At 40.5% G+C, this 12,186-nt stretch overlaps 1 protein-coding gene across 4 annotated transcripts in view; it reads right to left on the bottom strand.

Moving 5' to 3' along the window:
• The window catches only part of inpp5b (inositol polyphosphate-5-phosphatase B), a 172,061-nt gene that overhangs the window by 86,257 nt on the left and 73,618 nt on the right, over positions 1-12,186 (bottom strand). The window lies entirely within an intron of this gene.

The following is a 12,186-nucleotide window of genomic DNA, read 5'->3' as shown; positions in this document are numbered from 1 at the left end:
ATTTCAGCAGCTGCTTTTGAGAAACAGAACAGAAACAAACATGAAATTGTGCCAAGAACTGGAACTCCCACCCTATATCTCTCAATACCTTGGAATTTGGCACCTGATGAAATAGTAACCTGGGAAATCAGCCATTCACCAACAACTCAAAGACATCTACAGATTCCCCTACTGCTGAGGACACAATTCAACCATTAAACAACTGTAGTCACAGGTTATGAATGGAACAACTTAAGGGTTCCAAAGACTTAAACTGTATAAACTTTACTCCCCCTGTTTGGAGCAGATATTTTCCATTTTAAGCTTACTTGTATTTGTTTGTTTCTGATTTTAAACCTTTTTAAAATTTTTATTTTTACTTCTCAGGCACAGTAATAAGATTAGTAATAAAACGAAAATTTATCTTTCTTTCACTCAAAAAACCTTGGTCATTGGCTCCTTCATTTTCTGCTAAAATACATTTTAATTGAAGTGTAACTGCTATGTGGTAAATGGAAATAAAAATATTTGTTGTGACCAATTGGGAAGCATTATAAAGGGAACAAATTACCCCTCCTCAGCTAGTTGTGACATATTCTTAAAGCAGTGAACATTAATGGATTGGTTGCATCTTAGGTGCAATAAACAGGAGAATTTGTGCACAGCTGATCAATTCATGCCTCAGAACTGCGCAGCAAAATGAATAAACAAACTAGATACAGAAAATAAAACATTATCAAGCTTGCTGATAATAAAAGACAGTGACATTAACAGTTTAGCAGAGGGCTAAATGTTGATTATGCAACTGGGTAAACATATCAAATTAATTTATTCTAAAGAACATGAAGTAATATTGATCCAAAAATACTGGGTTATAAGTATATAATAAATCACAGTATTAGTACAATGCAGAAGGAGGCCCAGAATGGAGACGAATTGGTCCAAAACGCAAGACAATTTGAGGTATGGGTCAATTTTAAAGAAGAGTGCTAGTGTGTAAAGCCAGACGACAGGTAGGCAGAGGTTATGTTAAGGCTCTTAAAATGAATTGGCTAGACGGCACTGTGAATGCACATTTGGCTCTGGTCACACCACACCATGGTAGGGCCTGTGGTGGACATGGGCCAAAGGTTAATGGCTAGCTAGCAGCAATGTTGCCCTAACTTAGTATAAACGTGGAAACTGCTCTTGGCCTGTGGCTGAAGTGAGAATAAAAGAAGAGTTGAATAAAATGTGGTATAAACAAGCACGACCACCTTTTTCTTCCACCAATGCACATTCTAAAATTTGTTATAACTACATCATAAAGAGCCACATGTTTACAAAGTTAACATTTCGGAAAATTCTTTCAAGTCTGGTATAGTCACTTACTGTGTCAAAATCACTGCTATAATTCTTGATTATTCCCTCACATAAACCTGCTTGATCCATAAAAAATTCAAAATTGCTACCTTATTACTTTCCACATCACTTCATTCACATATATCAACCTTTCAAGACAGTCCAAATGGTGTTTGCATCTAAAATTTTGGAGAATTCCTTAGCTCTTATAAAACCGTGGAATTAGTCTCAACTGAGAAGCAGAAAAAATGTCCAGTTTGTCATTTAGAATATTTACGGCAGCATTCTATTTGAGGAGGTGATCACCAGGAAACAATGTGTCCTTGTCTAATAATCAAATCCCTTCAGATATATGCTGAATGGAAACAACAGGACTCACCCGCTCCCACGACAGACAATAAACACCATGACTACAAAAAAAAACAGGCTCCTGCGAATTCAAATCCAATTACCAAGCAAAACAGCTTATGGGTTTATATGATTTCATTCTCATCCACATTCTGTCTCAGTATTACTGGGCTCAGGTGCATCAAATGACACCAGCCTGCAGAGATCAAAACTCATGCTAAGTATCTAAGGTTATGGAGTAGATCTGTAGTTCAGGTTGTGGGCGTTGAGGCTGGTTGGTTCGCCGAGCTGGTTTGTTGTTCCGCAGATGTTTCGTTACTGTGCTTGGTAATATTCTCAATGCAGCCTCTGATGAAGCGTTGGTGTGTTTTCCCGCCTGGTTTTTAAACTCTGGGGTCCGTTGCGATGGATTGCCTCACTTCCGGGTTTCCTCCGTACTGGAATGTATATGGGGTCGAGTACAATGTGTTTATTAATAGCCTGTTTCGTGGAGTGCCAGGCTTCCAGGAATTCTCATGCTTGTCTCTGCATAGCCTGTCCCAGGATCTTGGTGTTGTCCCAGTCGAAGTCCTGGTCTCTTTGTCCATGTGGATTGAGGTGACTGAGTATTGGTCGTGACTTTTTGTAGCCAGTTGGTGTGCATGAACCCTTGTTGTTAGTTTCCTTCTTGTTTGTCCGATGCAGTGCTTCTCGCAGTCTCTGCAGGGAATCTTGTCAATGACATTGGTTCTGTCCATGGCGGGGAGTGGGTCTTTGGTTTGGGTGAGCACTTGTCAGTGGGTTGATGTGAGATTGTGTGCAACTCTGATACCCAGCGGTCCTAGTAGTCTTGTGGTGAATTCTGACGTGTTCCTGATGTAGGGTAGTGTGATGAGTGTGTCAGGGCGTGTAGAATCTTTCTGATGTTGATCCTGTAGGCATCTCCTGACCCAGTTCTTTGGATATCCATTATCCTTAAACAATTGGAAGAGGTATTCCTCCTCCTCTTGGCATAGTTCCATGTTGCTGCAGCTTCATTTGCGTGTGCTGGGATGGTTACTATTGAAGTTCAATACCTAGTCTGTGTGCGTGGATTTCAGTGTACTTTCGTTTGCAGTTCCCCATTTGTCTTGCACTCTACCATGAACCACATCACCCTACGACAAGTGCTCATCCGAACTAAAGACCCACTCCTCGCCATGGACAGGATCAATGTCATCTACAAGATTCCCTGCAGACACTGTGACAAACTCTACATCGGACAAACAGGAAGGAAACTAACCACAAGAGTACATGAACACCAACTGGCTACAAAAAGTCACGACCAATACTCACTCATCTCAATTCACATGGACAAGGAGAACCACGACTTCAACTGGGACAACATCCTGGGACAGGCTACGCAGAGACAAGCATGAGAATTCCTGGAAGCATGGCACTCCACGAAGCAGGCTATTAATAAACACATTGAACTTGACCCCAAATTCCACTACAGAGGAAACCCGAAGTGAGGCAATCCATTGCAACAGGCCCCAGGGTTTAAAAACCAGGTGGGAAAACACACCGACGCTTCATCAGAGGCTGCACTGAGAAGGTTATCCAGCATGGTAATGAAACGTCTGCGGAACAACAAAGCAGCTCAGCAAGCCAACCAACCTCATCATTCTAAGTATCTCTTTAAAGGAAATGGTTGTATCCAGGCCACTACATAAACGGCCCTGCCCTTCACACTCTTGCGGTTATAGAGGAGGTTTATTTGCATCCTTAAAGAATCCAACTCACACCTGCAGAGGGAATGTGGAGCAGATTTCACACCAAAGCAGTTAATGCTGTGTTGATCAATGCCATTAACGACAGAGTCTGCTGCAGATCATCAAATGTTCTAAGGCACATTAACATGAGACATTAATGCTTGGAAGGCTCACTGGTGAAGGATGAATAACATTCATGAAATTAGAAAGATGTTTCAGTGTTTCTCTTAATTCACAATTAGCAGAAAAAGGGTGCAGAAGACCTTGAGGAAGTCCTTCTTTCCATGGTGAATAGGGTCATGTCACCGTAGACTGAACAGAATCCTAGATTAATGTGAGAAGGGTGAAAATTACAAAGGCTCAGGCCACAATCATCTTTAGATCTGGAGCACCACAGGTTTGCAAATAACAATGGGATAAACCTGACAGCTACAGGCTCATCAGTTTAACCTGCGATTTTTTTTTAAAGAGACAATACGCCAGGACACTATGAATCAGCATTTAGAAAATTTCGGACAAATAAATGAAAATCACTCAATCGGTTAAACATAACGCTCAAAAACAGCTTCTTTCTCTATGTTATTGGGCTTCTGAATGGACCTTTCAAATTTCATGGTGATCTTCCTTTATGTGCACCTTCTTTGCAGCCATAACTTTGTACTTCCTCGATCTGTTCAATCACCCTATGACATTCCTATGTTATAATGTGCCTGTACTGCATGCAAGACAAAACATTTCACTGTACTTGGGTGCATATGGCAATAAAAAATCACACCAAATCAAATAAACCATGTTTGATTGACATTTTCAGAATATCTGCAAATATGTACAAAAATGTTAATATCATGACTGTTATTTAAAGATATGTTAAACAGCCCAACAAAGATGGCTTCTACAATCATATGAATGGTTTTAGTAACTTTCCAGAAGCCTCTCCAAAGTCAGAGTCAGCTAGCTGGACAATCAACACCTCAGATAACTCCTGATCGGACTGAAGAGCTAACTATTAACATAAAGTGTTATAGAGATTGATCGTCTCCACAGAAAACAGAGTTGCAAGTCAACTCCATCCTGTACGAAAATGCATTAATGACTTAAACCTCTGGGATGTACTAGTTACCCCCAATGCAACCTTTTGTCTCAATGGCACCTGGTTCCAACCACCACTACCACCCCTTCCAAGGAGGCTTCCTTGATTCATAGTCATACACCATGCAAACAGACCCTTCAGTCCAACTTGTCCATGGTGACTTAACTTCCCCCTGGGTTGAACCCTACTTTTAACTAAACAATTTGTAATAACAGTCAGAGATAATGGGAACTGCAGATGCTGGAGAATCCAAGATAATAAAATGTGAGGCTGGATGAACACAGCAGGCCAAGCAGCATCTCAGGAGCACAAAAGCTGACGTTTCGGGCCTAGACCCTTCATCAGAGAGGGGGATGGGGTGAGGGTTCTGGAATAAATAGGGAGAGGGGGTCTGGAACCCTCACCCCATCCCCCTCTCTGATGAAGGGTCTAGGCCCGAAACGTCAGCCCTTGTGCTCCTGAGATGCTGGTTGGCCTGCTGCGTTCATCCAGCCTCACATTTTGTAATAACAGTCAGTTAGGGGGTCAAAAATTGTTTTGTACAACATCTGACAATATCAAAATCACTAAGTCTGGGCTACAAAGGAAAAGGTATTGCAAATACGATATAGTTGAATGTCAAATTCAGTTTCAGAGACAGCAACTCAGGTCTCAAACCAATGTTCTCAACTTTAACAAGTCAATTACAGAAGTATGAAGAAACATTCTTGTAAAACGGCCTGGGAAAACAGACTGCAGGGAAAGTCTGCAAAGGAGCACATTTCAGCAGTCATTTCACAATAGTCAGCAAAAATGTATTTCAGTCAAAAAGGACTCAATCAGAAGGAGCCATGCATGGTTGTCAAAGGCAATCATGTAGAGTATCTAATCAAAAGCTAAGCGTAAAAAGCAGCACAAACTAGGACTAAACCGGAGGCCAAGCAGCATCACAGGGCAGGAAGGCTGACGTTTCGAAATGTCAGCCTTCCTGCTCCTGTGATGCTGCTTGGCCTGCTGTGTTCATCCAGCTCTACACTTTGTTGTCTCGGATTCTCCAGCATCTGCAGTTCCTACTATCTCTAAACCAAAGGACTGGGATTTTTAGGAGCCAGCAGATGACTAAAAGCTAATAAAGAGGGAGAATACTGATTTTGAAAGTAAATTGTCAAGAAATATAACAAGTTGCAAGTGCTGCTATGTGTATATAAAAAGAAAGTAGCTAAATTAAGTGTGACACCCTTGAGAGGATGTAACTGGAGAATTAATCATAGCAAACAGGGAAACGGCAGATAATTTCAGCCAATATTTTACACTGTCTTCACGATGCAGAATTTTACGAAAGTCCCAAAGATAAAAAGCATGCAAGGGGCTAATGGGAGGAAATAGTGAGAGGAAAGTATTTGACAAACTGATGGAACTGGAAGAAGACAAGTCGTCAAGAGCTTGCGGTCTGTACCCAGGGGTTTTTAAGGATAGTGGAGGCATTGATTGAAATATTCAAAAGCTCACTGGATTCTGGGAGGGTTCCACAAATTAGAAAACTGCTAATGTGATGCCCTTGTTCATCAAGGGAAGGAGTCAGAAAGCAGGAAATTACAGATCAGTTAGCCCAACATCTGTCATTGCAAAAATACCAGTGCCAATTGATAAGGAAGAAATAGCTGGCCATTTAGAAAAGCTTAATACAATCAAACAGAATCAGCATGGTTTTATAAAAGGTAAATCATGTTCGACAAATTTACTAGAATTCTTTGATGGTATAACAAGTCAAGCAAATAAAGGGACACCTGAGGTGTAATGTATTTGGATTTTCAGAAGGCATTTGATAAGGTACAACACAAAAGATTATTTCTTGAGATAGGAGCTCACAGTATTGGGGATAATGTTTAGCATGGATTGAGGCTTGGTTGACACACAGAAGACAGAGTTGGGATTCATGGGTTTTTTTCAGGTTTGAAAGACGTAACTAACAGATGTAACTAAGAAGGATCTGTTCCAGGGCCTAACTTCGAAATTAACGATTTGGAGGAGTGGCCAGAGTACAACGAATCCAAATTTTCTGATGATAAAAAAACAGGGCACATTGTGATGAGGACAGAAGGAATCTGCAAAGGGATACAGATGGTTTCAGTGAATGACTCAAACTTGGCAGAAGAAGTTTAAGCTAGGAAAGTATGAGGTCACGCATTTCGGTGGGAAAAATTAAAAGGCAGGCTATTACTTAAATGAGGAGAGTCTGCAAAAAAAATGTGCACCACAGAGGGATCATGAAAGGTTAGTATGGAAGTGCAGCAAGTAATTATGATGTCAAGGGGAATTTTAACCTTTATTACTGGGAGGGTGCAGTTTAAAAACAGGGAAGCCTTCTTATATCTGTACAGAGTATTATTGAGGCTGCACTTGGATTACTGTAGACAGTTTTGATCACCGTATTTTAAAAAGAAGGACATACTGACATTTTCTGAAGAAGGGTCTAGGCCCGAAGCGTCAGCCGTCCTGCTTCCCTGATGCTGCTTGGCCTGCTGTGTTCATCCAGCTCTACATCTTGTTATCTACTGACATTGAAGGCTGCTCGAAAGAGATTCACTAGACTAGTTCCTGGGATGAAAGGGTTGACTTATCAAGAATGGCTAAACAGGTTAGCTTTTATTCATTCATGTATGGAAGAATAAGGAGAGATTTTATCGAATTTATCGAAAACAAGATTCGGGGAGAACTGACAGTGTAGATGTTGAGCAGATGGTCCCCCCTCCCCCCCGCCAGTAGTGCATCTTAAATTAGGAAGCATAGTTCCAGAATAAAAGGACTTTCATTTAAAACGAAAGAATTTTTTCTCCCAGAGTGTAGTGAATGTCACGAATTCTCTACCCAGAGAATTGCGAAGGCTAGATCACTGGAACCATTTACAGAAGATTTTTAAAATATCAATTAAAAAATGCCAAGCTGAGCTGGTAGAAAAGATGAATTGCAGCTTGGCACATCAGTGATGATGGAGTTTTCTTCCATATTCACATCCTCTTGAAAGGAATGCAAATTTACAGCTCACATTTCCAAATGCTTATTGCCACTGCATGCTAACTTTTAATGGTTCAAAGGTAAGTGCATCCAGATCCTTTTGTACCCTTTCATTATTTCAGAACTATTCTGTCTTTCTGTTTCTTTTTCTACCAAAGTGAATAACATTAAGGCTTATCCACATATATTCCACCTGCCACGTTCTAGCCCCTTGACTTTGCTTATTCAAGACGATCCCTCTTGAATTCTCCTTGCACCTTCCTCACAACTTACGTTCCCAGTAAGTTTAACAACATGATTTCCCTTTCATAAATCCATGTTTACTTTGTACAATTTTGATTTTTTTTTCTATATGGCAAATTATCAAACATTTTTAATGGATTCTAACGCTTTCCTTAATATGGACATTAAGGTAACAGGTATGTAAGTTCTCTGCTCTCTTTATTCCTTCCTTTTTAATTAGTGGGGTTACATTTGCAATCTGAAAAGCGAGGACATTGATAAACTGATATCCCTCATTTGTTTTGTACTTCGTTGCTAATTTAGTAGTCTCTTTTACCTTATTCGATTTGATTTCTCCTTGCATTCATTTGCAATTGTCCCTCTATCAACCATGTCCAAGCATTTGAAAATAAACCCTACTTTTGGTTTAATGTTGCAATAGTGTTGTTGCTGTAAGTAAGAGTCCACAGTAAGTAGGGGTGAGGTGATACGCCACCACTGTTCAAAAATGGGCATGGAAAAACCTCTATTTCCTTCTGTACGGTTGGTGAGAACTGGGAGAAGATTTGCTTCAAAATTCACAATCTGTCCATAGTCTTGACGTTGTCTTGACCTTTTCTGTTACCCATGGCCGTATTCTTTTTTAAGCAAATGGAACTTCTGCTCCTTAAGCATATAAACGTGTTAGGCATCACACTAAATACTATTTCTGGAAAATCTCCTACCAGTCTCTGCTGTTTTACCCATTAATAGATTTGTCTAGTTTATTGTCCACATCCTGGGTGAAATCTTTGGTTGGCAGCACATACATTGCCATGATCTTTACATTTTTAAACTTTTAATATTTTTCTAATCAACCTGTTCAAAGATGTTATTACACACCTCTACAGTAGGGAGACTTGAATGTGGGTCTCTTGATCCAGGGTTAGGGGCACTACCACTGGGGCAAAAAAAGGGTCCTTGTTTGGAAGGCACCTTCTAATTGTCTGTCTGCGGTAGCAAATTAAGGAGAATGGGTGGGGTCCTGATCCCACAGACCTAAACAGAGCAGCCAGGGAAACCAGTAGCTCCACTGGAAGATGCAGAAGCTGTTCAGGAAAAGATAGTGAGGATGCCCTTTTTGAGGAACAGATCAGGTTTCAAGAGGGGCCTTCCTTCTCCCTGTAACCCTGACTCAGTAGAGTCCTCAGAAGCCACTGTTTAAACTTAACTGGCAAAACTAAGACAGGAACGTGAGGGCCAATGCCCCATCTCGAAATTTGCTTCTGGCCCCATTTTCAAATCTGCTGCACTGGTCTTGGCAAAAGACCTTCCTCCACTCCTCCCACTGAAGTTACATTTCTTTTGCAATCAAAGACTTGGCAGTTTGGCATTTCTCCCCTTTCAAATATGACGTCAAACTTGATTATATTATAATTGCTATTAGATAATGGTTTACATACTGCTTGATTGTTCACTAAATCTAGCTCATTACTATATCTAATATGGCATGCACCCTTAATTGGTTCTACAGCAATTTGCTGCAGAAAACTATAGTGAATGCACTCAAGTATCCCTCCATCAACCACTGCCTTGCTGACATGTGCTAATTTGTTTGCCCCAAACTACATTTAAATTGAGGACTGCTGCGGCACTGAAGGTCTGGCATCATATATTTCATTCTCAGTCCTGACGATTTTGTGGGTTATTCTTCATGATGGAGACAATGTCATACACACAACTGAATTAGCGTGTGCAGTTCACTCAATATGTTCCTTAATGTCCCTACGCTTGCGTAAAATGCTTATTTAGACTACACACATTAACGTGTCTCTCAGCTTTCATGTGTCACATTTCCTTTTCTGGTTTAATTATTTGAAAATTGTCCAAATCTCCCTCTTACCAGTGATACGCAAAACACATTGTGCAGTCTCCTGTTACCTCTGTTTCCTTTTCTTTTGTTTTCCAATCAAATATAAATCTAATCTGTTCAGAGCTGGTATCACAGACCTCTGGAGCAGTTTGGATTTGAACCTGGGCCTCCTACCTAGAGTTAAGGACTATAGCATGGTTCCTCAAGAGCCCTAGTGTGTTTGTTTTTAAATCAATCCGTTCAGAGATGTTATGAAATACCTCTGGAGCAGGTAGGACCTGAGCCTGGATCAGAGACAGGGACTCTACTGTTTTGATACTAGATGCTTATGTTTGTTTTCTTTTCTTATGTATTTTTTAATGAATATTTTTGAAATGTTACTACACACCTCTGGAACAGGTGACACTTGAACTCTGGCCTCCCAACTCAGAGATAGGGGAATTACCACAATGCCATAAGAGAACCGTTATCACAGAAGAATCAGAGAATCCCGACAATGTGGAAGCAGGCCACTTGGCCCATCAAGTCCTCACTGAACCTCTGAACAACATCACACCCAGATCCACCCGTTACTCACTCCCTGTAACTCTGCACTTAGCACTGCTAATCCACCTAGCCCGCACATCCCTGGCCACTATGGCCAAGTTAGCATGGCCAATCCACCTAACTCGCACATCATTAGACTGTGAGAGGAAATTAGCACACCTGGATCTCTGGCACTATGAAGCAGCAGTGTTAACCACTGTGCAACCATGCCGCCTATTTCCTTTTTCATTAGCAACTTTCCCACCAACAAATCACAGTGACGTTTTAGTTTCTTTTTTAAAACTACATACCACCACCTTCTATTTGTTTTCAAATTCTCTATACTACTCTTTTCACTTGCGCCTATCCTCCAAATTACTAGTTTAACCTTTCCTTTAATCATGTTGGACACACACTGGTTCAGGTGAAATCCATCCTAAAAGCACAGTTCCTCCAGTCCTAATACTGATATCACTACTCAATGAAATCGAGACACTGTTGCCCACAGCACTCTTCAACCACATGTTCAATTCTCTAATCTGTTCATTGCTACTCTAGATTAACATGTGGGTTTGAGTAATAAAGCAGGTGTTGTAACCCTTATGATGTTGTCATTTAAATTAGCTCCTAGTTCCTAGACTCTTCAACGAGGACCGTTTCCATCTTCCTTCCAAAGTCATTGGGCCCAAAATAGATGATCAGAACCGAATCCTTACCCTCCCACTCAAATATACACACACTATTAGTTCCCCAGCTATTCTGTCTCAAACCTCCATCACATTAACATTCACTCCCAGCCAATCCCCTAAATTTGAATGGCCTCTTGAACTACAGTGCCTTGGTTGAGTCCATATAAAGTTATATCCAAACAGTTTTAGACAATAAGGTCCCAATCCTGGGTTGCTCAATCAGGCACTGACTAACTACCTGTCCCTCACAGACCCGAGCTCAACCTTTAGACGTCGGGCTCCCACATCACAAATACCCTGCCAGCAGCTGGCTGAATACCAGAGGCAGCAATAGAAACTTAAGAGATAACTAATTTCCCAGTTAAGGGTTTCAATTGTTGCCAGTGCAGTATGGTCGTCCATGTGCTTTCCTTGCTAGAACTTAACGACAGCAAAGGTTGAACGGTAGCAGGGTCACTTTACTCCAGTTAAATTCCCTTTACTTCAGTGTCATCCTGTCTTGCAATAACATACATACGCTGTGAATCTACTGGGTTTGAGACTAGAGAAAACAGTTTATTTACACTTCCACTTTTTAACAAGGATGATTTCAAGATTGTATCTCCGATGCTGAAAACAGCCAATAATCTTGTTACAGAGACAGTAAGATTTTGCTTGTCTAGCAAAACCAATCTGTTTTTTCCAATACACTGTGAGATGAAACATCAAGAGGAACTGAGCTTAAAGAATCCAAGGCTCTTGGCAATCACTTAAAATTAACCCCTCCACCTCATAAAATGCCATCATTAAACTCTATCATTAGTTAACTAACTTATACAATGTTAACCAGACAGTTTTGAAGCCACTTGATCAAAAGCCAAGTGATTATATTTGGCTAATTGTCTTTCGGGTAGTGTGATTATGCTTCCAGCTTGACAGCATAATGTGTTTTTGTTCTAAACTTCTTGAAGACAGCCTGGGAACAGACAGAAAGAGATAGACAGTTTGCTTCTCCCCAGTGGAGATAAGCACACAACTGCAGAGTGAGACCTTGGATAGAATAATATTGCACATAAACTCGCATCTTGGATAAGACCAGTATTATATTGTGAAATGATTGTTGAAAAAGTCAAGGTGTGAGGAAGGTTGTCAAGGGAGTCAAAGAAAAAAGGTTAAAGATATTAAAGATGTACAATTTTAACATCACCTGCTCTATGTCCCACCACTGATGTCTTTCTGTTTGGTCTACTTAATTAAGAAAGATATGAGAAAGCAAATTGTAGCGATTGCCACTTACTATTCATAAGGCTTTTTTTTTAAATGTAAAACTGAATTCATTAGTCATGCTCATGTTGTTAAAAAGCACAACTGAGGCACATTTGCTTACAAACAATGAAAAGAGACAATGAAGCAAGCCATTTGGCCCACCCAGTCCAG

This window comes from Stegostoma tigrinum, chromosome 24 (assembly GCF_030684315.1).
Source record: "Stegostoma tigrinum isolate sSteTig4 chromosome 24, sSteTig4.hap1, whole genome shotgun sequence".
In the NCBI taxonomy this organism is placed as follows: domain Eukaryota; kingdom Metazoa; phylum Chordata; class Chondrichthyes; order Orectolobiformes; family Stegostomatidae; genus Stegostoma; species Stegostoma tigrinum.
The sequence above is the reverse complement of the archived record's forward strand: the minus strand, read 5'-3'. Positions and strand labels throughout refer to the sequence as shown.